Here is a 27,845-nt window from a genome sequence, read left to right on the forward strand (position 1 = left end):
TATAGTATGAATTGCTTTATTTGTTTGATAGCTCATTGAAACAGATAAACAGAAAAAAAGAGAGCGAGTGAGTTGAAGCAGAGGGGGAGAGAGGAGGAGAGGCTGGTTGATGCTTACTGAAAGCGACAGAGGAGAGAGGGCTGCAGGCTTTGTCCTTCCAGCTGACCCCAATACAGAATCTTTTCTGACACGTCCTACAAGACATGGAGTAACGGAGTAAATCAGGCCAACCTGGCTGCGGTGTTAGTGCCACGGCAGCGAAGCAAATGCAGTGTAGCAGAGAACCCCATTGTGCTGTGAGAAACTCATAACATGGGGAAGATATGGAGGACCTTATACATTTTCAATCTCATATTGCAAAAGTGCTATAATTTACTGGAGAGTGTAGCCAGCTGCCTTACGCGTGCATGTGTGCATGTAAAGAGGAGGCGCAGGTGAGCCTGATTGTGGTTTGAGGCTAATTGTTTGGGTCAGGGTGGGAGCGTGGGGACGGGTGGCTTTCGTGTCTCACCAGCAAGGCTCTCAGTAACTGAGCCGGCGAGGGGGAGAATGGGCCCACTCCAGGGCCACACAGCAGGCTCAAACAACACTTATTCTACTGGCCAAACTGTCAGCCAGAACAACTTCATTGTGCCCAAAATTGGAGTTGAAAGCAAGGCAGAGACTTGGGAGGGGAGGGGGCAGTGGGAAGGTAGGGAGAAATAGGGGATGATGCAGAGAGAGGGGACAGAAGAGAGTGGGGGTCTGTGGGAAACTGGGGGACTGGAAAAGGGGGAGCCCTAGAGAAAGTGCAGGCTTGGGAGATGAATAGGGTCAGACGGTGTGAGTTCATTTCAGTGAGGAGAGTTCCCATAGATTCTACATGAGGGCCAGACAGCCAGTACCAAGGTAACGGCTCAAATGGAAATATATTAAAATACTCTCTGTAAAAAAAGCAGGAACTATTTATATTCCAGTGAGGTAAAACACATCTTGTCTGCACGCACACAACTGCTGTCCTCAGGTTTTGGAAGATTATTTTAGGCTTTAATCATAAGGTTTATCTTTTGGCTCGCTCTTCAATTGTCCAATATTAGATTGTATATTTTTGAAATGTCTCAAGCCTGTAAGAGATAACTGCACCACACACACACAGGCTACCCACAAGTATTAGACGCTTCCCTGCAGGATTTCCCTGGCTTGAACCCTAGGAGGGAGCCTAGCCAATGGCTTTGAACTGTGATTTGTATCCTTTGGACTGACACTAAACCAGTCTAAAATCAGCCCAGCCCTGATTTACCTCACAATTCTTGTCTCTTCTTTCTTCTCCTGCTGGCTTTTTCAAATTCATCCTCCTGCCCTTGGTAACTACAGTTCTGCAATATTGAAGAAAAAAAAAAAAAAAGTAAATAAGAGTGAAGAAGTTTACTTATTCAGACTGAATATAAGGAGATGAGGGAAGTTTTGGTTTGTGTGTGGGCAAAGGTGTTTGTGCACTCTAGCTTGGCAATGCGGTTTGCTACGTGCATGTGCGCAAAATGCATGCACACACACACACAGATACACACACATGCACATGCACACGTGTTTGATCCAGAGCTAGCCCTGCAGCTCCCAGAGACTTAACAAAAGGCCTCCTCTATCCATTGTATGAGCAGTGCGTTTCCCAAGAGAGCTCGGGCTCACCGAGAGAAGAGCTCCAGATCGCTTTCTCCTGACATGGATGTTTATTCGCTCTGTGGTCCAGCAGAACACCCGAAAAAGAACTGGCCTTAGCGTTTTGACGTGCATGACACATAGTTTGGGATGAAGGAAGGGCGTCTTGTGGGAAAGAAAACGAGAGAGTGAGTGGCTTGACAGACGAATAGACATACAAGACAGACAGCTATGAAGGCGTCTTCAGTGCACTCATATGAAAAGGAATATTCAGGGTGTTCTCTTCCATTTTATTTGCTCCTTGTCTTTACACTAGTCAGCTTTCTTGTCAACTTTGTTCATGAATGTAGATCCACCCAGTGGGTGGGTAGAGATTTCCTCCTGATCTTGACAAGCTCACCCACTGACTGCATACTAATTTCTCCAGAACTACTGAACCAGTGCAAAACAAATATAAATTGCCAGGGCTGCTCCTCATCGGTTGATAAGCAGGGTCTTGGGCAGTTAGCAGATAGTAGCTGTCTATTGTGGGTTATAGTGATTAATCAGACTGCCTGCTGAGGACGGAGAGGGGACAGCTGTTTAGAATTAGAGTTTAAAATCTTGACTCGAGGCAGGGATGTGTTAAACACCACCAAATCCATCCAGCGGTCAGTTAAAGGTTTAACAAAGGTTTAACTTAATCAAGCGGACGATAACTGATTCTAGCCCTCTGAGTTTCAAATGCTCTGTATCATAGTATTGTATTTGCTCCGGCAATATCTGAAGGTGAGCTTGATCGTGCCTGTGAGGTTGACCGTAGATCTCAGTAGAGCTGCAGAAGCAGACGGTTGAAAACAAACATGGTAGGCTGATACCATCTAATCTCTTGAACACCATTATCGTCTAAGATATCGCTATACTCTCCTCCATACCCACATGAACGCACCCACCCTCCGAACCAGACTTACTCTCTCCCTCTACACCCTTTGAGGTAAAAGCTTGTCTGTTGAGTCCGAGAGTGAATGTAAGCCATTGTTATGGTGTAACTGGACTCTATAGCAGGTTGTTTGATCCTGTTTTGGCCCTCAAAAGCTTTTTTTTTTTTTTTTTTTGAGCCACCACATCAGCTGAGAGGGTTAGACAACAGACTCTATTTGTAGACTTCAGTACGTCTGCCTCTTTTTTTTCCCTCCCCCTTTTCATCCTCAGCTTGTCAGTCTAAACCTTTGTTCCGGATTCAGATTGAGACAGAAGCTTTCATTTCCAGTGTGAACTCATTCACATACTTTGAAGCAAATGTATGATTTTTTTTAGCGTTATGTTGTCTCTTTCTGTCCCAGAACAGATGCTGGGGTTAGATTTTATCATTTGCACCTCAGAAAAGGAGATAGCAAAAGAAAAATGTGCCTGGAAAGTGTTGTACATGACGATACCTCTGGTAAATTGATTTGTCTGTCCACAATACTTTGTCCCATGATACCCCCAAGCGCGGGTGTCGAAATGAAGAGATAGCTATCAGGTTTGGACAAGAATGGAATGAAAAGGTTGGTTTTCTTAATAAATTTGTTAACAAACTGAACTTTGCATCAGAAATTAGCAGCGGCCCCTCTAGGTAGTTGTGTTCGAGATGGTCCAGAGCAGGAGCAGACCAACCCCAGCTGAGAGACTGATGACGCCCTGCACAGGGATTGAGTCAGGTCTTCTCTACCAAACAGGGAAGCGAATGAAAGCTAAAGGGATGTTTGCATGGTAACAGCATCATAACCACAATGTCATGTGACTTGTGTCCTTGTCATGAAATGAAAAATGAAACGTTTGAAGATATTTTAATGAGCCACACAAAATCACCTTGTTCCCATCATCTTTTGAAGACGCTGATGGAAACGTCAAAGTAAAAAATTTTTTTTTTTAAAAAAACGTAAAAAAGCTCCACAGTCAGAAACTTTGTCTTTGTATCTAACATGGCCAACACTTGCCACACACAATTACAACTGGCCCAACTGAAAAAAAATCAAAACCTCTCCCATGCCACTCTAAATGGCAGCGATGACACTACTTATTCTCCTCTGCTCCAGCCATGCATAATGTCGCCTGTACCACCATCTTCTAACAGCATTCTATAGCCTGGATTATTTGCTCCCAACCAGCTGATGGAGAAGTACTTGAAACCCATTTCACTTTTAGCAACATTTCCACAATTTGGTTAAAATGTGCTTGGCAATTAACTGTAAACATGACTGACGTTGGCCCTCATTTCTGCCGCGGCTTCACGTTGGTGGTGAGGTGGAGCAGTGACAGTTCAAGGAAGCAGATTTAGTCTCAAGCTTTTGTTACTACTTGTCGTTGTTGAGGTCCATGTAAAACCAAGTGATGTAAAGGGTGACACTGATTTATTAAGAAAAGAAAGGAAATATCTGGCTGACAGTGAGGATCTCTGTAGCTTTAGATAAAGAAACAAATGGACCTCTGTATTTCCAACTCAGTCCCATTATTTACATTACAACATGGAGCCATGTCGCTGTATTGTCGAAAGCTTTGGGCTCTGACCTGCACTTCTCGCCTTTGTTACTGTTTTGGCATTGTACTCTCAATTTATGGTGTGTTTCAGTGTGGACAAAGCGCATGCTAATATTCTTGTCCCATTATACCGGGTGTCTTTGTACGTCAGCTTTCTTCCCAAAGACGTATAGACGAAGAGAGGGAGGAGGGGTTTGGAATAGCATCGTATGTTTTGGAGGGTGATTTCTTTTTTTTTTCTTTTCTTTTTTTTCTTGTTGAGTGCGCACACATACACCCATCTGTGCCCCCAAAACCATTTCAGATGTGAGAAACTGTACCGTCATTTGCATAAGAATAATTGACACTTCAAATTAGCCTTCCAATCAAAGAGGATTATTTTTTCTGGCATATGTGGAGGCAGCGAGCACTGCCATGCTGGAGAATATGAAAGGGAGGGTAGAAAGAGAGAGAAGGAGGGGAACACGTCATAAAAGCTTAACCCTTTCATTTCCTCAGAGTAGGAGGTTTTGATGTCCCTCTTTATTGCAAATATAACTTGACATACAGTAAAACAGACTTTTGTAGAGAAATAATAAATGATTTCTTCCCTAAATCAATGTATCGTATGACTGTCTAGTAGGACAGAACAGTGTTTCTGATTGATAGGTATTTTACCTTTGAGAGCTTTAGACTGTGTTATGTGCACGTTTACACGTCTATATTCACTTCAGTGGCTTTGGATGCAGGCCAAGAGAGTGAGTGCTATTACGCAGGGTGTGCGTGTGTGTGCGTGTGTGTGCGTGTGTGTGCGCGTGTGTAGGTTTGCCCACATTAAACCATTAAAGCAAGTGCAATGTTGAATTATTGATAATGGCTAATGAAAAGGATCAGTTCAGGATGAACTATGGGCTTAACCACAGCCCCGAGGCTAACACCCACACTACCACACACATACACACCACCAGCATCACTCACTTTGCCTGTTCAACATCTATTTTAGCTCAACTTCGAAAAGAATTAAACAAGCCCTGCTCTATAAGTTCCTCTCCATTGTTCCATCAACCAGTTAGGAGCCCAAAAAGATAGCTGCTAAGTGCTTCCAGCTGACAAGCAGAGCACAGAGCGATTTTGAGTCTGAGCCGGGTTTCAGGGAGAATAGGGATTCAGTTTTGGGGGAAGGGGTTGAGAGTGGGGGATGGGGGGGCATCGGCGCCAGCCCCTATGAAGCGCTCAGCATCCCCCCGCTTACAGAATGGCGGATGTGTCTGGAGGTATCCATGACAACACTGCTGCATGCCAGGGACATACCACAGCAACGTGGCCAAGTTGGTGTTGGTGTGTGCATTTCCATCAAGGCCCACATCTCGGTGACATTAATATTCACTCGGCCTGTCTGAGAAGCTGCTGCAGCCTAAATCAGTTTGCTGCTAGACAAGCAGATACCTTTATTTCAGCTTCTGACTCGGGGGCTCAGTGTGTCCGCTGTATACAAACTGGATGTAAGTCAGTAGCTGTCGTGTGACACAGGCCTGCTAATGGCGCAGTTTTATGTTTGTACCTTACATTTTATACACAAAAACAGACGAGTTCACACTCAAGTTCACTCAGGTCATGAGGCACAGATCAGGACTCACACTCTAACTAACACACACACTTGCAGGCCTTGCACAGATCAACTGTGTTATAATAATCCCATCTGGGACGGCCTGGATTCTCACTCTGGAAGTACCCACATAATGATGCTCTGATGAGTTCCTGTGTGAGTGTGTGTGTGTGTGTGTGTGTGTGTGTGTGTGTGTGTGTGCGTGTGTGTGTGCCTAAGACAGGAAAAGAGCCAATAGAGGGGGTGCTTTATGTGTCATGGGTTATATACTGTTTTATATTTTCAACCCACATCCCTTTAATACACACACACACACACACACACACACACACACACATGAATGTGGAGTCAAACACAGATCCTGTGGGAGTGTATTTTTAACCCTGACAGCCTGTGCATTGCTGAGGGGTTAAAGGGCCGAATGGTGAATCAAGTAAATAATTCACAATAGCTGAAACTCTTTCGATGTAACCTCAGAATGAATGGGGGAGGGAGACCAAAGACACTTACTTGGGTGGTGGCACACTACAGTCCTGTCCAGTCCTCCTTCCAACCCTACTAGTGTTGTGACTTAAAAGTCCAAAGTAAAGAGAAAAAGCTGCAAGAAAGAGCAAACCCAGTCGGACAGGACTTTTTAAAAAACTGCTAAAATGTCTACATCCATACGCGTCATGTGCTTGGTTACTATACGTGTGAATTTTGCATCTGCCACACCAAACCATGTATCACTCCTGTGTTTTTAGGTTCCAGGACGGCCTCCCTGATGGTGACCCAGAAACAAACGGCACAATGACTAGAGTCCTCAGGCTAAAGACGTCAAGGATATTCAGCAGATCTCAGAGGTGACTGCGCTCTCTCCTTTCAAGCATTACAGTTACTGCCCTCTTTTTATATGGGCTATATTTCACAAATTCGCAGCCATGGATCACAAGTCTCTGCATCCGTTTTATCAGAGAATTCTATATGAAAGTGTCTGTAAGACACTTTGAGTGACATTGCTTCTGTCAAACGGCTGATTGAAGAAGACACAGAGAGAAATGCTGCGCTAATGAAATCATCTGACCCACATCTTTTAGTGCTATCCATTCCTCCAAAGACACAGAAAGGGCATTTATACAGGTAAACCATGACTGGTCCCTGAAGTGAAAGAGGGGTTTTTTAGAAGGAAGAGGTACATCCATTATTTACTATACTAGGGTTGCACGACACTTAGGAGATAATGCATTGCTTCAAGCATACAAAACATAGAGCCTCCTCTGTGCTAGCGAGGCCATTGTTGTGTTTTTTTGAACATGTCTGTTTCCATCCATACTGACAGATGAAAAAGAATATGTCTCCCTAAGGTTCAGAGGCACAGGCAGAGATAGATAGAGAGAGGAGAAAGAGAATGGAATGGTGGAGAGATGTGATGTGATGTGTTGTCAGTCACATCTCAGAACATGTTTGCAATTCATGTGTGTGCATTTTTGTACATGTGTGTCTGTTTATTGCCACTAGTCTGTTTGCTGGTATTTGCATATACAGTATGTATTCAGTTTAACTCCTACAGTGCAAGCACACGTTTGCTCCTATACGTATGTGTGCAGTATACATCATATTTCTCCTGCAAGGTGCCTGTCTGACTCCAACAGTTCAGATAGTCTTCAGATGAGTCTTATTCATCCCAGTTCAGCTGCAGCATCAGTTTCCTCCTCATGGAGAGAGGAAGCATCTGACTGCAGTCTACTGGGAGTAGTTAGCAGCAGAAACGTAAGGAATACAACTTCTCCACCCTGTTATCAAACTTGGGACAAGACCAGGCACTGCTTTTTGCCTTTGTCAATCTCCCAAAAGACACTATGGCATGAGGAGCAACTCCTCCCAAAAACTGCTTTTGTTTTTCTGCATAAATCCTCACTGCAATTGAGAGAACGACATTCCTCCATATTTGCAGACTTGTCTTGGTATAATCTTTTGTGAAAAATAAGTTTGTTCATTACACAATGACTCCACAAGTTAAACTGGGTCAAGCTGATGATTAAATCAACATTAATTATTTGCCTTCCTTTCTAAACAAGAATTTTGGTAAATACTGGAAAGGAAAATATTTCAGGGCCTTTGGGTGTGTTGCCGAGCTCTCCAGAGCTGTCTCGGAATGGGTGGCCCTCTAGCTAGCATAGTTAATGTAATGCTAGCAACAAATGAGCTTGGAAAACTATGAAAATACACTCTGTTTTGTGGAAGATTCCTTAATTCATAACTACAAACTCATCTTGTTTATACAAAACTAGTGTAATAGCATGAGCATTGTCACATTCAAGCTATCAAAGCTGCTGTGCCATTGACAACAGATTGAAGCTCCATCACTATGCTCCTATGTGAGGACTATTGAGGTGAACTTTGACCTTTGACATATGCTTATTGTCCATTATTTTATTTTTAATGCTGAATGAACTCTTCACTCGTGTGCATTATGAAGCTCCAGACCATGGTTGCCTGCTAGTTAGCTTAAATGCAATGAAAGCTAGTGCAGTGGAACAGCAGAGAAAGCTGTCTCAAACATCAACTGCACTACACTCTTGCACTCAGAACTGGGGTGGGGCTTATCGTTCGCTATGGGGGGGGGATTACGAGATGTTATTTTATGCTTCAACCGCCTCAGTTTCCTGCACAGTTTCGCTCTCTCAGATTCAAATGCCAGTAATTCTTGCTTCAAAAAGACAAGGATCACTACATTGGTTTGTCCAGAAGAAATCCTCCTCGTCCCCTCTTACAAAGTCAGCAATGATGCGTAGCAACAACCGCTCTTCTAGTTTTCGACAAATGTATTGTTTTGTTGACCTAAGTTACAATGGAGCTTTCAATCACTGCGCCAAGTTAGGAAAGTAGTTCCACATGTGCACTGGTAATATTAAAGTGCTTCTTGATCGTGAATGTTATGTGCGATCCTATTTCTATTCATGCAGGAAAAGAGAGTTATAGAGCAAAGCCTATTCAATGACTTTTGACTGTTTCTCAACAGCTCCACTGCTAGCATTCATTGCAGCTGAGCCAACAAGCAGTCAGGAGTCTGGAGCTCTCACGCACACAACGAGGAGAGAAGAGTATCTATCTGCTTGTCTGGTTGTAACAATGATGGACAATAAACGGATTTTCAAAGAAGTTGGCATACTGCTACTTAAACGAGTCTGCGATTGGGGTTAGGGTTAAGTCAGGTTGGGGCCGTGCTTGGCGACAACACCAGACATCGCTGAGGGATTTAGCTTTTTGAGTATAGTTAAAGTCGTGTTTGACAACATTAACTTACAGTAACTGGTGTTTTCCCTGCCTTAACCAAAAGTTTTGGGTGTTTGTGTTCCATTTACAGCACCACCTCACACCACTTTGAAACAAATCCCTGGTATTTTTTGACCTTACCTAAGTCTTTTTTGTGCCTAAAGCAAACCAGACCTTAACTTAATTGACACATAAAACATTATTTTCCAAAAGTTAATGCCACTTCAAGAGGGTGGCATCAATGAATAACATAAAAAAGAAAAAAATTTAACTGGAAAGCCACTATAACTGCTGCCCGGAGCGCTACGTTGTTGATCTGGAGGTTTTGTGTGTCCATCATGAAATGATATCACCAACTGTCAATTGAAACTGATTCTCCAGTGCTGGCATGTAATTTTAACGTATGCAATGCAGCCACCATCCAATGTGGTGTCGGGAGGTCACGGTCATTTCTGTGAGATGTGGTTGAAACATCAATCTATTAACTTGTTGATTGACAGCGGTCTGATGTATCTGAATTATCAGATGCATTGAGTAAAAGGTGGACACTTGCATACGCTCACACGCTGCGGACGGCATCCTTATATTAAAGTGAAGTGTCAGCAGAGAAGACGTGGGTGATGCAGAGAGAGGCAGATGTAGCTTTAGCTAAGATCAGCTGCCACAGATCGACAGACAGGCCAGGCAAGCAGCATGTGCCCTTGAGGTGCTGCGGGGCGAGCAGGGTGGTGCGCTTGAGTTGTCTGATTTCACCTCCCTTCATCTTCTGGAATTGGGCTGAGTTTGGCTGTTGATGGCCCAGGGACCTCCTGCCAACCCTGGACTGTTCTGTACTGTCAGCCAAACATCAGAGAAATTTGTTGAAGCAGGCAGGCTGGCCGAAATATTACCGTTGTATAGTCTGAACTCCATAAAAAAAATAAAAAAAATAAAAAAACGGAGGGGAGTTGCTGACTTATAGCAACTTACAAGGGACGTAGCAACTCTAAAGAGATTTCACTGGTCGTTGCATTTGGAGTGAACCTTTAGGAAACATCTCTGGTGAAGTCATGGAATCCTGAAATGACGTGTCGTTCTGCCTCTGTTGTCTGACAGAGACAATGACACCATACATCAGAGATTTAACTGAGCCAGTAACACATCCTTACGGTTGTTCTCAAATGACCCCAGCTGTTGTGCGGCCTATACATTCAGTTTGGGCCCCAGAATACCTCTCATGCTTGTCAGTGAGCTCTATAGTTTCAGGGAAATATAACACCATAATGTCTTTCAGGAAGAAGGGAGTGTCCGGTATGGAGGCAAGGTTGGAAGTGCAGGTAACCCGGGTTAGGCGGGGTGTAAAGGGGATCCGATAAGGCGTTCCCTCGATCCTACAGTCTCCCAGTCTCCTCCATGAGAGAATAATAAGCAGCTGTAACCCTGAGACACTCCCAGGCCTGTGTCCTCAGCTACAAAAACCATCGCCGGGCGTCTTATCAGGTTCTAAGGGTATCGTGTAAGACAATACATGTGAGAAGTGCAGGGGGAACAATGAGAGGAAAGTGCAGTGTGATATGAGGGGGACAAATGTCAGCAACTATTGTTGAGGCCTTTGTTGCTCTCAAGTACACCGAGAACTCACAGATCCCAGAACTCCTTTCACTGAAGGATCTTGCTTTGGGATGTGATGAAACTCTATGACGAGTACTGTCCCTCATGTTTGAGAAACAACCCTCTGTACAGGCAGAGCTTATATGGATGGAGGTTAGCCGACAAGTCGCTCTTAGACTGCTTCTACCTCGAGCGAGGCAGGAATGAATCCTGAAACCTGGACATAAGTTGTTGTTGTTGTTGTCTGGTTCTCTTGTGTCAAAGTCAATGTTTTTTTGCAGTGAAATACCTGACTCAAAGTCTACAGTTCATGCGAGATTGACATGCATTAGTAAAATACCACACTTCGGGATTCAGAAACTTTTTATGCACCTGAAAACTGGCGGTTACAAGTAAGAAGTTAACAACATGGCAGAGGTCGTCAGAGACGTTAAATTTCATCAAGCTGAGAACCATAGGGTACGTTGGCTTTGTAGTTCTTAAAAATTGAATTTAGGCTTCGGAGATCATAAAAGAGGTGTCAATTTATAAAGATTACTTTACAAAACACAACAAGTACCTCTCATAGGCCTTTGCTTGCCACAGTTCCATAATCAACTGAAAAAAAATCTCAGTTTTTTTGGTCGACGGAACCCAAGGCGATGCCAGCCTTCTGTTTGGCTTTAAAAAAAGATGTCATCGCGGTGATAATGAATTAATTCTAAAGATCGTGGTCAGGAAAAATGAAGCTGAACTGTCACATGTTTTAATCATCGTCTTCTTTTGTTTTTTAGGTGTTTCATTCAACTGGGAATCTGGATTTCGCCACCACAAAAGCTTGAAGTGCTCCATCAGCTTCATACACTGTATTAATGTCAGCTTGGTTGAAAGAAATTTTTTAAAATGATGACCGATTGTTGATCAAACAAATTTTACCACAAAGAATACTTTTACTGCAACCCTGGGCTGATAGACATCTATTTATATATCTTTATTTGGGAGGGGGAAAAAAAAATCTCCAAAATAAGATCAAAATATACAAAAACTTGTATTTATTTCATGTATTTGTATCCTGCATATTTTGACAGCTAAAATAAAAGCTTCTTCTTTCCTTTAAGTGATGTTCTAGTTATTTCCTCCTGTCTTTGCAGTGCTCTGGCACTCCAGGTAAAGAACAATGAGCCTGACATAATTGGGTCCTATTTGGTTATGAAAAGAGCAGGCGTGCTGATAAAAGCTGGCAGGGTGATCAAAGCAGCATGCATCCAGATCAAAATGATACATCTGACACGGTTTTAATTCATCCAGAAAAACTTACGAAATGCGGGGAAACATTTCAGACACCGCAAAGGCTCTCGGTGTAAAATCACCGCCATCTCTTCCCTTGTTTACTGCTTTACTCCATGTCTGTCAAATCAAATGTGCTTATGTATGAGCAACAAACCAAAATGTGGTTGTTTTCCACACAGAGACAGTGCTGACAAGAAAGAGAGATTTTGTTGCATTTTCTGCTATTATATATGTTTCATGTCGTTTTTTTTTTAAGGAGGAAGAAAAAACATAAAACTGAATCACGGCAGATAAAAGCAGAAGATCCACATCTCCCTCTGACAAATTGTTTCCTATGAGAAAGAAGCATAATTTTCCTAATTTTTTCCCTTCATTCATCTTCATATGCCTCCCCATTTCCCCTCTCCTTCCTAACCATATTAATTCTCTCTGTCCCTCTCTACTTAACATTCATTCTCACCATTTTTCTCAAGATTGCACCATCTTCATTTCCTTTAACAGCATCTCTCCTCCCCTTCTTTTTCTACAACTGCCTCTCTGTCCTTCCCTTTTCCTCCCCCACCCTCACACTCTCTCTCAATCTCTCTTTCTCTCTCTCTTTCAGTCTGCCTTGTCTTTCTCTCCCTCTCAGATGTCAGATCACAGTCTAGTCTTCTGCTTGCCCTGTCATCACATTTTTCACACAAACCCATCCCTTAATTGGGCCTGTATCATCATATCATATCATGTAGAATACCTGATCACAGCCAGAGATGAAAGATGGCCTCCACACCCCCCCCCCCTCCAAAAAAAGAAAGACAGACAGACTCACACTGTAGAAACACACACACAAATATAGAACCGGGATCACACAAAAACACACGTCAGCGGTTGTATGGGACAGGAATCAGAGCTGATGGCTGTGTACATTTTTACACCTCAAGTTTGCACCTGGTTGTCGATGGGATGGTTAGAGTGTGACAGGTGAGATGGTGTGTATTCCAGGAGTGTCCAATGATGTTTGCGTCAACTGCTGGTGGCTCCTGTGATGAGACGACGGATGCCCCGGAGCCAGCAGTGTCATATCTACAGGTAACCAGCAAAACAAAGGAATCATCAACAAAATGTGTCTCGGTAGTGCTGAAATAGCTCGACATGCCATCAGTTTGAAGGAAGAGACAGGAAATCTTCTAGTCTAGTCAACTCTTCTAGTTGTCAACAAAGTTGGTAGTTCCAACAATCCGTCTGATTCCAAAATCACAATGTGTCTGGATTTTTAATCATTACTTCATGATCAATGTTATGCAGAACAGCTTGTTATTTTATTGCAGTAAAACGCTGTCTTGGTGCGTATTGCTAACCTGCCCATCTGCTACAACTGATTGCGCGAAGCTAACTAGCAGCCAGCTGGTCTCAGCTCCCTCCAGCATTTTCTGCAATTCCCAAAAGTTGCTGTCTTCCTTTTAAAGTCAGATTAAAAGCCAAAGTGGCGGTGACAAAATGTGTCAGTGTGTGAAGCCAGCCACAATCCTCGAGCTTTAGTTAGCATCAGGCTATCGCTGTCATTTTTGATTTGAGCTGGAATAATGCAAAACTCCTTTAACTGTGATTATATCGTATGTACACACATAAGTTAGTATTTAAATGAATATTATATAACCTTCCATTGAAAGGTTGTTTACCAAATATACTACTGGTTTGTGGGTTAATGTGTTGTGAAATCCAGATGAGATAGAATCCAACTGAAAAACGTGGCTTATAATAAGGTTCTGTGGAATCATAATGCATCTGTCGGTACGACTGAATTGAGCCACAAAGATCTACGATTATTTAGCGTTGCAGACTTGATATTCTGGGCATTAAGAATGTGAAAATTCAGCTATTGATGCTGGGAAAAAAAAAAAAAATCTAGTCTACATTAAAGTGTTTTTCCTGCCACAAGAACGTGACCTTGGTAGCTGCTGGAGAGAAAAAAGCAAACAATAAAACTTCTTAACTCCATTATATGATCGAACTTTTCTGCTCCTTTCTTTGTCTCGTTCCTCTTTTTTCCACCAGACAGAACAGTATTTCACTTTTATCTACAGATAGCAGGGTTTTCTTGTTATCTTATTTTGTTTGGGAAAAGATTCACAAGTACTATCCACCCCATGATCCCTACAGACGACAAGATACAGAAGTCTGAAAACTTCACAGTGAGAAAAATGAGGTCTTACTGAAAGTACCTTGGTGTGTGTTTAACGCTGGTTATTCCCTCAGAAGATCGGAAAACCGTAGTAGCTGCATGGTGATACATACTATAAAATAGATGTACTGAGTCTTAAAAAGCAGCTGGTTGAAAATTTCGAGAGGAAAATTTGATGCCTAAAAGTATTCCGAGTGAATCCACATTACAGGAGATTATAATCCAAATGTGGCCTACACTGTCCCACCGCAGGCACACAGTTCTGTTCAGGGCAGCGTCACGTCTGAAGCCATGACAGGAGTGTGACCTTCAGATAGCGTTAGCAGCTAATATTCACAGGCACACGGTGCAGCAGGCTCTGGCTGTGAGCACTGGTCAGTGTACACCAGAGAACCATTCTGACACTCAAATGAGTTTTGTTCCTACTTTTGTAACTCGGTGCGCCAAAGTCTTGTCGATTCATCCTCGAGTCCGAGTGGAAATGTGCACTAAATGCGAAGAAATTCCCCGAGTCGCTCCTGAGATGTCTCGTTTCGCATGACGTCGCAATGACCTTGACCATTGGGACTTTGACCACCAAAATGTTTTCAGTTCATCTTCGTGCCAAATGTGATCAAATTCACCTGAGCTGCCACATTAACAAGGAGGGTGCAGATGATGAGACAACCTGGAAACCTACTGGACACAGCCCACCGCTACCACCTTGAAAAAATATTCTCTGTATATTTCTAAAGCAGAACAGCATTTAAACAAGTCCTGCTCAATTTATAGACATGGACAACTACATTTATCTGATGTGAATGTCACTAGCAGTTAGTGTGGCTGTCTAGCAACCGACGGGTCGCTGGTGCCATCCTCACTTCCCCCCGTGACCATGTCCAAGTATCCTTGAGCAAGATACTGAGCCCCTAATTGTTCCTGATTGCCCTGTGATGGACTGGTGACCCGTCCAGGGTGAACCCGGCCTCTCGCCCGATGTCAGCTGGGATAGGCTCCAGCCCCCATGTCCCTTAATGGCTAAGCAGTCCAGAAAAGGGATGGATGGAGGGAATATCACCAGCTTCGACCTCAGCTGGTCTCCCTCTGGTCTACGACGGGGGGTGAACACACTTGTGTCTAACTGACAATTAAAGATCAAACCTACGCAGCTTCATCAGTAATGAGATGAAACGACAGAGGAACTGAAGACTGTCCGGTTACACCATCTTACTTTTCATTCATGTGATTTGAGGGGCCGCGATGTGGAGGTTCACATCTGATCTGTGATGGCAACTTGGACATGAGAATGAACCTAATTTATGGTAGGGACAGTGGGGATATGTTCCCACTACTTTTCTGATTACCTACAATTTTCTAAGTTGATATCAATTTTGAGTGTGCTTCAATCCACAGTACAATCCCCATCAGTTTTGTTCCTCTCTCCTTTACATGAAGGAATGATGGCTCGTGTCAATCCTGACACTGAAACTGTGCTGTGAAAGCTGGCTAGACTTGAGCACAAATCCAGTCACGTCCCAGGGACTTTGCCTTCTATGTTTATAATGTTTTGTTACTGCTTATCAACGAAAACACACTAAATATTCAGTCATACGAAACACGGGCAGCTGTCCTGAGCTGTCTGTGACTGCATTAGCCTTGTTAAATGTTGTGAAACGCTGCTAAACACGAGTGACACTTGACCATCACTGTCTCGCTGCTGTGATGGCTGGGATGTCGGCAAACACATAAAAAAACTGACCCCTGATCAGCTTCATTCAATCCAGGCTCCATGTTTCTTGTGTTTTTTTGTTTTTTTTCAGTGTGATGATATTTGTTGTCCTTGACAAGCTCTGCTGAATCCTTAAGCCACTTGTTAGAAACCACCATTTTAAGAAACGCATGACATTGCTTTGCAATTCACAAGTGTGGCACTTACTGACAGACACATCCCTTTTTTCAAAAAAAAAAAAAAAAAAATTATATTTCGAACATTTTCATGCAGGGTCTCCTAAGCAACACCGGCTATTATTACTAGACAGGAAAAATGAGATGCACCAGTTTTTATTCATGCAAGATTTGATTTTTTTCCCCCCACTCTCTTTAAGGTCACATGACCTGTGAGCTGCACATGAATACTGAACTATTACTCGTCTAAATAAATAAAACACACTCCCTTATATTACCCGTCCATGCAATTTCATGCAATTTATTTTTCAATACTTTGAATGTACTGCAATTATGACATTACGACTCACTGTCAACATCTCAGGTGTAATGCAGAAAACTGTGCTACTTATTTCTGGAAGCCAAACTGCTTTAATCAAGGATGTGTCATCAGTGTACAGATTCACACAAAACACAACAGAACTGTAAAATGACCAAGAGGACTTTTTTTTTTTTTTTTTGGAAACATGATTTCAGATTTTTTCGAATGAGTTAAGCTGGTCCAGAACAGAAGCCTCCCCCAGTCAGCACGAGAGATGTTCTCTGTATCTGGTTGGGTCGTGACATGAGAAAGAACCTGGTACCTCAGCATCCGCTCAGGAACTAGAAAACGTTGGTCAACTCTGCTTCCTCGACCGCTGCCACGCAACGCGGAGGTCGCCGAGCTGAGGCAGGACGACGACAGAAGCCCGCAACACGTGTGAATGTCAGTTTGCTAGCGCGCGCATGTGTGTGTGTGTGTGTGTGTGTGTGAACATGCGTGTGAATGTGCATGTCTCTGTGCCCAGTCGAGAGTGATTGATTTTGAAGTGTAGAATCTTGACAGAGTGTTCGGCCGTCCCAGGAGGCACGAGACCACAGGGCTGAAACAGACAAGCCACATCCACTTTCTTCATCTCTCTCTCTCTCTCTCTCTCTCTCTGCTCAACCAACTCTGCCCTCTCTCATTCCACACATCCGCTCCCGCTTTCAATATAACCCCTTTCGCCTCTGCTATTTCCAACCTCCTCCCCGATGGGTTTATTGATATGTAACATTGATATCCATTGCTGGCTAAAATGAGCCTCAGTCTTGCAGATGGTGGTTGGGGATTCCTTATATGGGTCAATAAGAGACAGTCATGCTTGGTAATTTGCTTTGAGGGAATTCACAGCTGCTGTAGCTTAAACCACAGTGCTATAGCCGGTATAAGATTCAGCCATACAAAGAGAGAGAGAAAAAAAAAAAACAACAACAACAGCAATGTGAAATGGAAGGGTCTCATGGAACCTCACAGATTTTCAATATTGCTTTGATAAAAAAAAAAAAAAAAAACGAAAAAACGGGGGAAAAATCACTTATTTGAACTCTCGTAAATCTTTGCACTCAGCTGTCACTTACTCCAGGGATCTATGAGTATTTACATTATATAAGTGCAATACATGGAATGGAGTGTGGAAATAAAGAGGATCCATTCCATGTGCAATTGTAAATGAATCCATTTGTGCTCCTTCTGCCCTCCTATCATATATTTGACAGCAGCTTGAGAAGTATATTAGGTAAAAATAAAAAAAATACAGCATTGACTTTTATAAAATCATCATGGCTACAAAATATAAATTAATTACTTTTGAAACCGGATTTCTCATGTATTGAACTTTAAATTAGACATATGAATGACTATATTCCACGGTGAAAGGAATGTAACTCTGAAGAAGGAACCGGCACCCAGGGGAGATTGTGGTGAACCAATTCAATTCAGCTGTGCAAAGTTCAGATTTGGTTTCTTGAATTGTCGTATTTTCAACCTGCTGCTTGTCACAAAGACTAAGGGTAACAAAACAGAGAAAATGTTCGTCTCAACTCCGCCATTAGTGATGTCATGTCACCCACTCCTGGGGCTCTGGCTTTGTTTTCCCATCATGCCCTCGCTGCCTGCTGGTTGGTTTAAACAAGCAGTATTCTTCTTCAGCCTTTCAATTATACCATGCCCCGCAGCAGCACCCGGCCCGACTCCACAGAAACCAAGATGGGAGCTAAGAGTGGGAGGATTGATTTGAATTTGGTTTAATGGGTGTGGTGCTGTTCCTGCATATTGGTGTTGTCAGTGGTTGGTTTTAACTCTGTATGACGAGATATTTTCTTTGTTAGGTGATATTTGGACTGACACACCCATACCCAGAAAGAGGAACATTTTCAGGCGGGTGTATTTTACAATATATGCCAAACTGTGGGAGTGTTCCTTTAATTAAAACAGTTTTTTTTCTTTTTCAATAATTGCAAAGAAGTAGACAAAGATGGTAAAGGTGCACACATTTACTTATCAAGACATATAGATACTTGTGTAAAAAAAAGAAAAGTGGTAAAACTGAAAATATTGATTCAACTCACTCGAGTCAAAGTAAACGGTTTATGAAATTTACTCAAGGTATGGAAAGGAAATTGTAGCCCTTTGAAGACCAGACTCAACTGATTGTTTTGGTCCTCACGTCACATATAATTCAAGAACTACTAAACAAATGTGACCTCAAATTAAGAAAAAAAAAAAAAAAAGTACTGAAAATAATTTACATAAACTTTGCTCCAAATCAGTTTTCAATGTAGCAACAGATTGTGAATCAATCATTATTGTCCTATGGTCTTTGGTTGACATCAGTCTCGATCTTGGGAAGGGATGCAAAACAAAATGAAAATCATTGATAATTCTACGTAAATACATTAAAAATAAATAGCATGCTTGTTTTGAAAATGTAAGGAGAATAATTTGTGTTAAAACATAGGCGGTAAAAGTAAACAGTCCACAGGAAAATTCGACTACCCGGAATCACGATTTGAATTAAGTATTTGTACACTTTTATTACTTCCCACCTCTGCAAACAGGGTCCAGGAGAATCAATTATAAAGCAGTAAATCACATATTAATCAATGAAAAGTGTCAGCAGCCTGTGCGTTCGACGAGGACAGCGGCGTTTTATGATCAGGAGGAGATGGAGTGTCTTTGCCTTCTAAAATGTTTAAACTGCATGTTGAAGGCTCCACAGAAACACGACTCGACAGGTTCTTTTGGGTTAAAAAAAATACTTTGTTCATTTTGAGAAAATTAGATTGAGATTTTGAGTGTTTTGGTTGTGTTTGTTACCATGGTGATGGTAAAAGACAAAAACAACCACAACAATTCAAAGAGACAGGGAAAAAAAAATAACATCATTCTAAAAGGGTTTAGTCCAATTTTGGGACACTAACCGAAAATACAGATGATGTTTTTATGACAGCAGTTTTGAAAAAGTCCATGTCCAAACTGTGTTCCCAAAAACAAACTTCTTCCACTGCTGTCCCATTGTCTCATCAGTCTGTCGTCCCTCATCTCCAGCCACCGAGTGCCATGGTAGCTTGACACGGGTCAAGTTCTTCTATTGAAAATGGTGAGATGAAGTCTGAAAGCCTCCATCCACAAAAGCAGGCCGTCTAGACAAGGCCCCACACTCCTGACCCCTGTTAGACCGCGTCTCCCCGGGGGCCTATAACACCTTTGTCTCCGTGTTGATCAATTCTGTTTCCTGTCATACTAGCACAGCAAACACGGTGACATCCAAACTTTGAAACTTGGACGAGGGGCATGTTCAGATGCACTAAAAGACTCTCAGGGTAAAATCGGAAAGGCGGTATTTTCCAGGCAATATTTACAACAGTTTAATGAGAAAATAGTCTTTAGTTAGACGGACAGGAGTAATAATTAAAGCATAAAATAAACCATATCATGAATGTTGCTTATCTAGCAGACAAAAGCTTTAGATGAATTTACCACGGCATCTTATGGTACCAAAAAAATGACCTCTTTTTTTAAGATCAAACGTCAGTGCTGATTAAATCTTTGTTGTCTGTAGACTCTGGGCCCTTGGTTCCCACGGATAACGCTCATGTCTGGATTTATGCTTTGGGGGAGCAGTCGGGTGATTTAGGCATGAATTATAATCTCGTCACACGGTGTAAATTAACATACAGCCTTAGACAGAGTACACAAGAGCCGACTGCATCTATTCAACAGCCCGCTTATGGCTAGGTGCTATGCTAATTAGCTAGTGTTTGCATGTGTGTGTGATGCTAAGATGAATCACATCAGTATGTACATTGCTTTATTTTCTTCCTGTCAACGCTGATTATCTGACAGGAGACCTGATTTAAAACATTAAAAAAAAAGAATATTATCAGTCACAGAAAATTTGAAAATATCTCAGGGTCATCAGGGAAATCATTAATTGTTTATAGCTGCTAAAACCTGCAGACATTGGTTAATTTATAGCTTGTCACATTTAAATGCCAGCCCTGTAGTTCTACGAAAAACAGCAACTGAAAGATCAATTGAAGCTATGCAGCCAATTAATTGAACATACGGTTAATCCCACGGCTGCAAACGGTCTAAACGGAAATGTTCTCTTGACTACTTTTACATGCCGTGCTCATACAACACCAGACTGAGGCAGCCATCTTGCATTCTCAATCAATAAGTACCACAAATGAATCAGCCAGCATGCCAAGACTTAGAAGTTGGAAACCCTTCTTCCACTTTTTTTGTCCTCCATTTTCTAACATCACACCATCTCAGTGCTTGGAGCTAAAATCAACACGCTGACACCGGCAGTGCAGGTCTTCCTAGCTTTCTTCAGTTGTTCCCACATACTTCTTGTCCTCGCCACTTCACCTTCTGCCTCCCCACAGAGAGCCATGAAGTGTCTGAGTCATCCTCGATTACAGTATGTATTTATAGACAGTGGACAGACAGTAGAGTCAAGACCTGGGCCCGGTGTGTGTGTCTTTATGTGGGTGGATTAGTGGTTCCAACTCACATCGCCTAAAACTGAGGCCCGGAGTCCGATGACTCACCTCAGCTGCTGGACACTGCCACCAGGAGAGCTGACGTCACCTGTCCTGAGCCTGAGAGTTACTGTTGGCTGTGACCTCACACTGATCCAGGATGGAGAGAAAACGGGCCGGAGATTGACTGTCATGTCGGAGCTCAGCGCTAAAGACACTGCCTCATTCCCTCATGAGCACGGGTCAAAGTAAATATGCGCCAGTGTACTTAAACAAAGGTGATGAAGGTACAGTTGTGTATGGAGCTGGGAACAATAACGCTGTATTACTGCAGTTACCAGTCTTCACCCACACAGTCTTCCACTATCAGTGTGTGTGTGTGTGTGTGCGTGTGTGTCCAGATTAACATGCATATCTTTTATGTTCAAGTTTGGAGAAGAGACAGTGCATACATACATACAAACACATCTGAACACACACACACACACACACACACACACACACACACACACACACACAAGTCTGAGCCATTGGTGTTGTTGATGTTTGAACATTTCAATTGAGAAAGCCAGAAGACCTGCAGCTGCCTGTCTCGCCTGGTTGAATAGGGGGGCCTTTTTTTGGGCGGGAAGGCGAGAAGGCGGTGAATGCTTTCCCGATGAGAGATGAGGCATATTGTATTATATTAAATTACCCTGATTAGCAATTTAGCCACGATCAGGCTAGCCATGGGGGTGCTCGGTGGGGAGGCCCAGAAACTATTCATCCCCACAGTGCCAGGGTCGAAAGGTGCCCCAAGTTCACAGGCTCAGGCCCTTTGTTATGCTAACACTCTATCCCAAATCAGCTGCCTGCTCCATGGCCAGACACAAGCACTTCCCTGAGAACTTTCTGGGAGTCGTCATTCCACTGTTGGTCTAAACACCCCCCCCCCCCTTCACACACAGACACACACACACACACACACACAATCCCTCGCCAAATTCGAATAGCCAAATTCCATCCACAATTCAACATTTTTTGTGAGTGGAAAAAAGGTGGGGCATGCGGGGTGCTGGGTCTGTGTCCTCAAGATGGATATTAAAAGAACATCTTTTAATCTGAAATATTTTGTCTTGGTGTTCCCAATAAATCTGTGGAAAAATCTAAGTGCATTTTGTTTTAACGTGGCATGAATGAAAGATTTAAAAAAAAAAAAAAAGAATCTCAGTGGCTGCAGGTCTAATCTGTGAGAAAAAAACTGGCTCATATTTTATAAAAAAGACAGACAGTAAACGTTTCCGTGGCTCCGTCTCAAGGGAGGGACGATCAATACCCATTAACAGGCGAGTTGATAAGACGTGTACTGAGGTCAAGAGTCAAATGCTGGTCAAACACCCTTGACCAAAGGTCAAAGTCTTTAGCATGAACATGCCACTGGTGCACAACCACATACGTGCCAAAGCCTGACCAATACTTAAAGAAGATTTTTCACAAACAAACATATGTGGCAGGATTTTTATTTAAAAAAAAAACATTTGAATTTAGCAATATTTACAATATACAGGACAACAAAAAATGAGTCTTCTTGTTATGATATTTGAATATTTAATGAAGTTTATATATATATATATATATATATATATATATATATATATATATATATATATACTGGAATCATCTCCTTGGTGGACGTAATTATGTTGTTAAAGCATATACACACTCTCACTCTCTATCAAACACACACACACACACACACACACACACAAACGCAGTGAAATTTACAAGTCCAAAACAGCAATAATGCAGTACCAGGCTCCTCCCCCCGTGAAAATTAATCAAATGTCTTTAAAAACATGCAGTATAATTATGTAGCACTGAGCGTGTGCAGCCATAGTCCTGCACAGAGCTGTAGGCGGGCGTAACTGCCCTCGTCTCTCACCTACTTCCGCTGAGCCCAAACCTCAACCAGGGAGGGACGAAAAAAAATCCTCATCAATGTAAATTAGAGCCCAGAACCTGGGGCGCCATTGCTCCACTCTCAGGTTCTCTAAAAAGCCAAAATCACAGGCTTTCTCCCTCCAAATCTTGTTGTCATACACGACTACAGATGCTCCACATTAGCAGCGGAGAGTCAGTCATATCCATGGATTAGTCTTCAGTCACTTAAAAAACCGTCTCCACACTCAGGCTGCCACAAGAGAAAATAAGGACGCTTCTAATTCTGCCAGCATAATTGCCTGATTATAATGAGCTCCTCTCTCTCTCTCCCTCTCTAGCTCTGTCTTTATTTCCCAGTGTGTCTGTTGCTGCATGCACACACACACACACACACACACACACACACACACACACACACACACACACACACACACACACACACACACACTCTCTGTAGCCCAATTCTGATATAAATCTGTCTTCATTTGAATAGGGAGCATTAATATTCTCCAGTACAGTAATGGCGATGTTCGGTGTGTGAGAAACCTGGAATTTTCTCGTGACTTTAATGGATAACGAGGTTTTGGAACAATAACTGAAATATAGAACAAAACAAGCCAAATATTCAAACAGTTACAGTGATTGTGTAGATTGCAGAAAACGCGCTTAAATGGGAGGCTGCTGCCATGTCAAACCTGTGCCAGGATGCAGGTTGAATTGCTGTGTAAGAGATTACCAAAAAGAAGAAGATGAAGAAGAAGAAATATTTACAGACAATTGTGGTAAATATTCCATTTGACCTACTGGACGACCACAGAACCTTACCCTCACACCCTCCAGATGAATTGCGTGTCCTAAAGGAAACATTTGATCAAATGGTAAATGTAATATTTGTAAGTGTGTGTATATTTGAGGATTTTTTTTTTTTTAAATGTGAGATTTTAACCTGACAATCGTATTATAATATCATGTACACTTGACCTTGAAGCTCAGGATTCTTTGAATAAAAAAAAAAAATTCTACGGGAGTTTAGAGGTCACAGTTGATTTTACCTCAGTTTACAAGGAGGGAGAGTTTGTGACACAGTAACAAACTACAGTACAAAAGATAATATCACTTCAGTTACATCAGGACGCTATTTTACATTCAAATGAGCGTAAATTGCTTGCTTACAAAACTATATTGTAAAACAGTGTTCCGTGTTAATTTAACATTCAGCTATAATGCTTTTTTGAAATCGAAGTACTTGGAAAAGGGATTTATTTTACCTTTGACAAGAAGATGATAAAGGTGATGTTGAGCATAAAATATTTAGAAATGAGCACAAGGGCAACACACCCACGTTTGAATCTAAACCAGCAGATTTTTTTTTTTTTTCAACGAAATAAATACTCACAATTTCAAACTCAGGATTTGTCACACTGCTGTCAGAAAACACTTGAAAGCATAAAGTCTGTGCACAGTTGTACACATTAGTGACAACAGGAGAAATTGAGAAAACAAAAATCATGAAGTATCTACTTGATATATGTTGCAGGAAACATAAGACACAACAAACTTTTGGAGTAGTTGTTATTCCGTCTGCGGTGTTTCTACTTTGGCTATAGCGTGCCTTGTTCCACCAGGATTTGTTCTTCCATCCCTCTAAAGCTGTCTAAGCCCACAGACGCAGGCTAAATGAGCATGCCCACTCATGAATGCTGTTGCTTAATTACAATCCCTGATGGAAAAACCACTGAGGGAGAAGCCTGAACACAGCCTTGTATTAAGATAGAAACAGGAACGCTTTTTTTCTTCGCTTTTTTTTTTTTTTTTTTTAAAGGACAAGGACGTATGTGTCCAAGTGCGTACGAATGTCATTAATTGTATATTTCTTCCTGCCTAAATAACAAAAGACAAAGGTGTTCTGTATGTGCTCGGATTTCATTTACAGAAATTAGATTGATGTATTGAACAGGATTCCGTGAAGGGTTTGTTATTGTGTTTGATGCAAAAAAAAAAAAAAAAAAAAATCAGTTACATTTCCAGCGGTATGTAATGTCAACAGCGGTTTGGATTGACATTTGCATACAGTATGTGGGAGGTATTTAAATATCAGCAGCAGCGAGCACGGGAATAAATTAATGTTGAGACAGAAAAAAAAAATAATTCAGCCACTGGTGACTACATTAACTAGAGTTGCAAGTCTGACAGTTTGTTATCGGCGTTTCTGCAAACTAGTCGGACAAAGACATTTCAGTTGATTGATGTGTCCAAAGCTCTATTCTGCATTTAGTAATGTAATGAACGCATTAGACTACTGAGTACTGTATTTGTGATCATACAATTATGAGCTGCAAACTGCGCATGCAAGGTTTTTAATTTCGCTTCCTGGAAATTCCGTGACAAAATTTTACACCGTTAATTTTTTTTTTTCTGGCGTGTTTTTGTGGTTAAGCGATGCCACATTTCTCTATTTAAGCAAAAAAGCCTCTGCTTCCTGTAAGAGATCTCTATGCTACAGATAAATTATTCAGTAGTATTTGCATTTGCATTGTAATTTGCATTCTTGTAGATTACAGAGAATGGAGAAGGAGGCGCTGCACCAAAGAGAATTACATTCTCAACCATTTTCCGTCTTACTGGTGAGGAGTTGACATGGATTTTTGTTCTATTTTCTTCCTCAGCTTGGAGCGGGGTATACTGCTGAGATCAGTGACACATATTTCAAACTGTTGTTTGATTAATAAAAGAAGGAAACGATGTATAATGCTCACCCACAAAAAGCCTTGCCATTAAAAATGAATTGTGACATCCAACATTGAGTCTATCTGATTGACTAGGCTGAGATTTTTTGCTGTAATATTCTCATCATCTTTATTTATATTGTAAGGCTTGTGAGTTGTAACTCAAAAGAACCAGTAGGCACTGAGGAGATGTCACATGGATTAAACACTCAGAAGGAGTGTGAAACTCTCACAGTACACTGACGATCCTGGCTATTATGTTTCATCTAAAAATAACAAGCCCGACTAAAAAGAACAGACAACAGCGAATAGGAAAAGAGGAAAAAAAAAAAAAGAGGCTGAAACTCCAGAGAGAGTCAAGTTCAAACAGTAGCAGCGATAGTGCTGAGTGTGATAAGGAATACATGGAGGAGAATGTACAGTATGAGAGTTCCTTCAATTATACATGAAAAAGAGATCAGCGCGAGATGTATGGATTAACCCAAATACTGCATCTTTCTGGAGCCATTTTTATGAAACGGCATGAGATTTCATGAGTCTTCATAATTTTTTTTTTTTTTTTTTTGGTGAGAAATACCGCAACACTATAATTTAATTGTGTCCACTGCAGACATCATCATTAGTGAGGACTGCTCTTGAAGGCCCTGGAAATACAATAAATTGTGTTACCCTGTGAGCACACTTCTGCACTGTCTGCGTGTGTGTGTGTGTGTGTGTGTGTGTGTGTGTGTGTGCACGCGCGCGCTTGCATGCGCCCAATGTCTACGCCCAATGTCTACGCAGTGTGACAGTTGCATCAAGGGGGTGGGGTGAGTATCCCTTCAATAACAGAGGATGCATGCGTGTATATGGAAATACAGCCCAGCCCCATCCAGGACATGCGCTCGAGCGGTATACAAGTGTGCTGGTGCAAACTGAAATGCAAACGTATGTCATCTGTGAGAGCATTAAGACTTTCATACGCGTTTCATTTTTGACTCTTCCCTGCGAAAGCCCCGATTCTCATTCACGTGAGGAACAAGAGCTCACAGCTAAAGGTGAAGGCAGGAGGGGAAAGCCTCCCACTGTTGGTTTCACAATAAAAGTTCAAAACAAATAACACTAAGTCAGTGATTTCAGGTTAATTCAGTCTCAAGGCATGAAGAAGATTCCATCTTGCTGGAATTGCAGGAAGGGCTGACTCATACATTAGCAGAAATATAACAGGAGTAATGATTCAAGAGTTTAGCCACGTAAACATACATTTGCCCACACAATCTACTGTGAGTGAAATATCTAGCGTTATTAAAAAAAAAGACTTTTTTTTACAATTTTAATTACACTGCAATAGAAATCCAATCCTGTGACCAGACTGTTGTACAAAGTGGAATATCAGAAACTATAAAATCTTATCAATAAAGCACATTTCATTACAGATGTGGACTCGATGTTCTTTTAAGATAAAGATATACCATCCAAAGATTTACAGTTGACTTAAAGTTATTGGAATTATAAAGGAGAAAAATAAAAATAATAATAATAATAACAATATACAGGTTTAACCTGCTAAGTGCAGCATACTGTCAAACTAACTAAAAGCTTTGTGAGAAGAAAGTTTAAGTTTTATGTTTTAAAAGGTGATTTGGTTGTCGCTAAGCAGAATTCAGCTTCAGGTGTGTTCCAGGTGACAAGTGAAGGCAACGCCAGCTGATGGAGTTACTCCACGTTCTCATGGAGCTTTGCTTGCCAGCAGTGTGCAACAACCAGAGAGCAGCGAAGCCACAAAGGTTTACCACACAACGCAACACAACATCCTCCGAGATGCAGCGAAGAGAAACCACGCCTCAGGATGCAGCATTCTGAAGGACTGGTCTCCTCAGCCCAACCAGCACTCACCATAGCAGCCCAGAACAAATAAATGCAAAAGGAAGCTTAAGAGAATTTGGGGAAGATAAAGTGACTCTTCCTTTTGGAAGATACATTTTTGGGATGTTCAGTGATAACATGTGTTACGTGACAAAACTGCCATTATTAATGATAAGCTCACTTTGCCGCGCAGTGTGTTGGCCACTTACTTCGGAAAGATCCCGGAAGTTGGCCGCTGCGCCGTCTTAAAGAGCGATTATATCGCTTTCAGAAATTCTTTAATCCAGCCTCGAACGTCACCGCCCTTTCAGAGTCTTTGAACAACAAATCCAAGGAGACACCGAACGTCGTCGCGAATGCTTTTTTCTATTTTCCGAGTTGAAAACCGGCCTCGCCGAACTTCTTCCTCGTCTTATTCTTTTTCTACTTCTTGAATGGGTGGTTGGCAAATAACGTTTTGGCGCATTACCGCCACCAACTGGCCTGGAGAGTCGGTCAAGTGGTCAACCTACACTCTTCTATTTTTTTTTTTTTGCAATAACCCAGTATTCTTCAAAAAGAAAATGAAAACAAATTTCACCAGATTTTCTTTGCAGTATATTATGTAGAGTTCATGTCATCTGGTTTGGATGAAGTTCTGAAA

The 27,845-nt window shown here is 41.9% G+C and overlaps 2 long non-coding RNA genes across 2 annotated transcripts in view; one reads left to right on the forward strand and one right to left on the reverse strand.

Annotated features, from left to right (window-relative positions):
* Window positions 1–11,647, forward strand: part of LOC147259771 (uncharacterized) — a 37,809-nt gene extending 26,162 nt beyond the window's left edge. The window contains exons 3-4 of the long non-coding RNA XR_015116401.1: window positions 6,463–6,561; window positions 11,338–11,647. This is a non-coding gene — a long non-coding RNA (uncharacterized LOC147259771). The remainder of the gene's footprint in view (window positions 1–6,462; window positions 6,562–11,337) is intronic.
* Window positions 37–27,606, reverse strand: LOC147259772 (uncharacterized). The gene is made up of 4 exons (XR_015116402.1): window positions 27,412–27,606; window positions 12,764–12,898; window positions 1,280–1,355; window positions 37–194 (listed from the first exon to the last, which is right to left on the reverse strand). It is a non-coding gene; the product is annotated as an uncharacterized LOC147259772 (long non-coding RNA).
* Between the last annotated feature and the right edge of the window lie 239 nt (window positions 27,607–27,845).

This window comes from Aulostomus chinensis, chromosome 6, assembly GCF_037954235.1.
Source record: "Aulostomus chinensis isolate RoL2024-O1b breed Wild chromosome 6, RoL_Achi_v1.0, whole genome shotgun sequence".
NCBI lineage: Eukaryota > Metazoa > Chordata > Actinopteri > Syngnathiformes > Aulostomidae > Aulostomus > Aulostomus chinensis.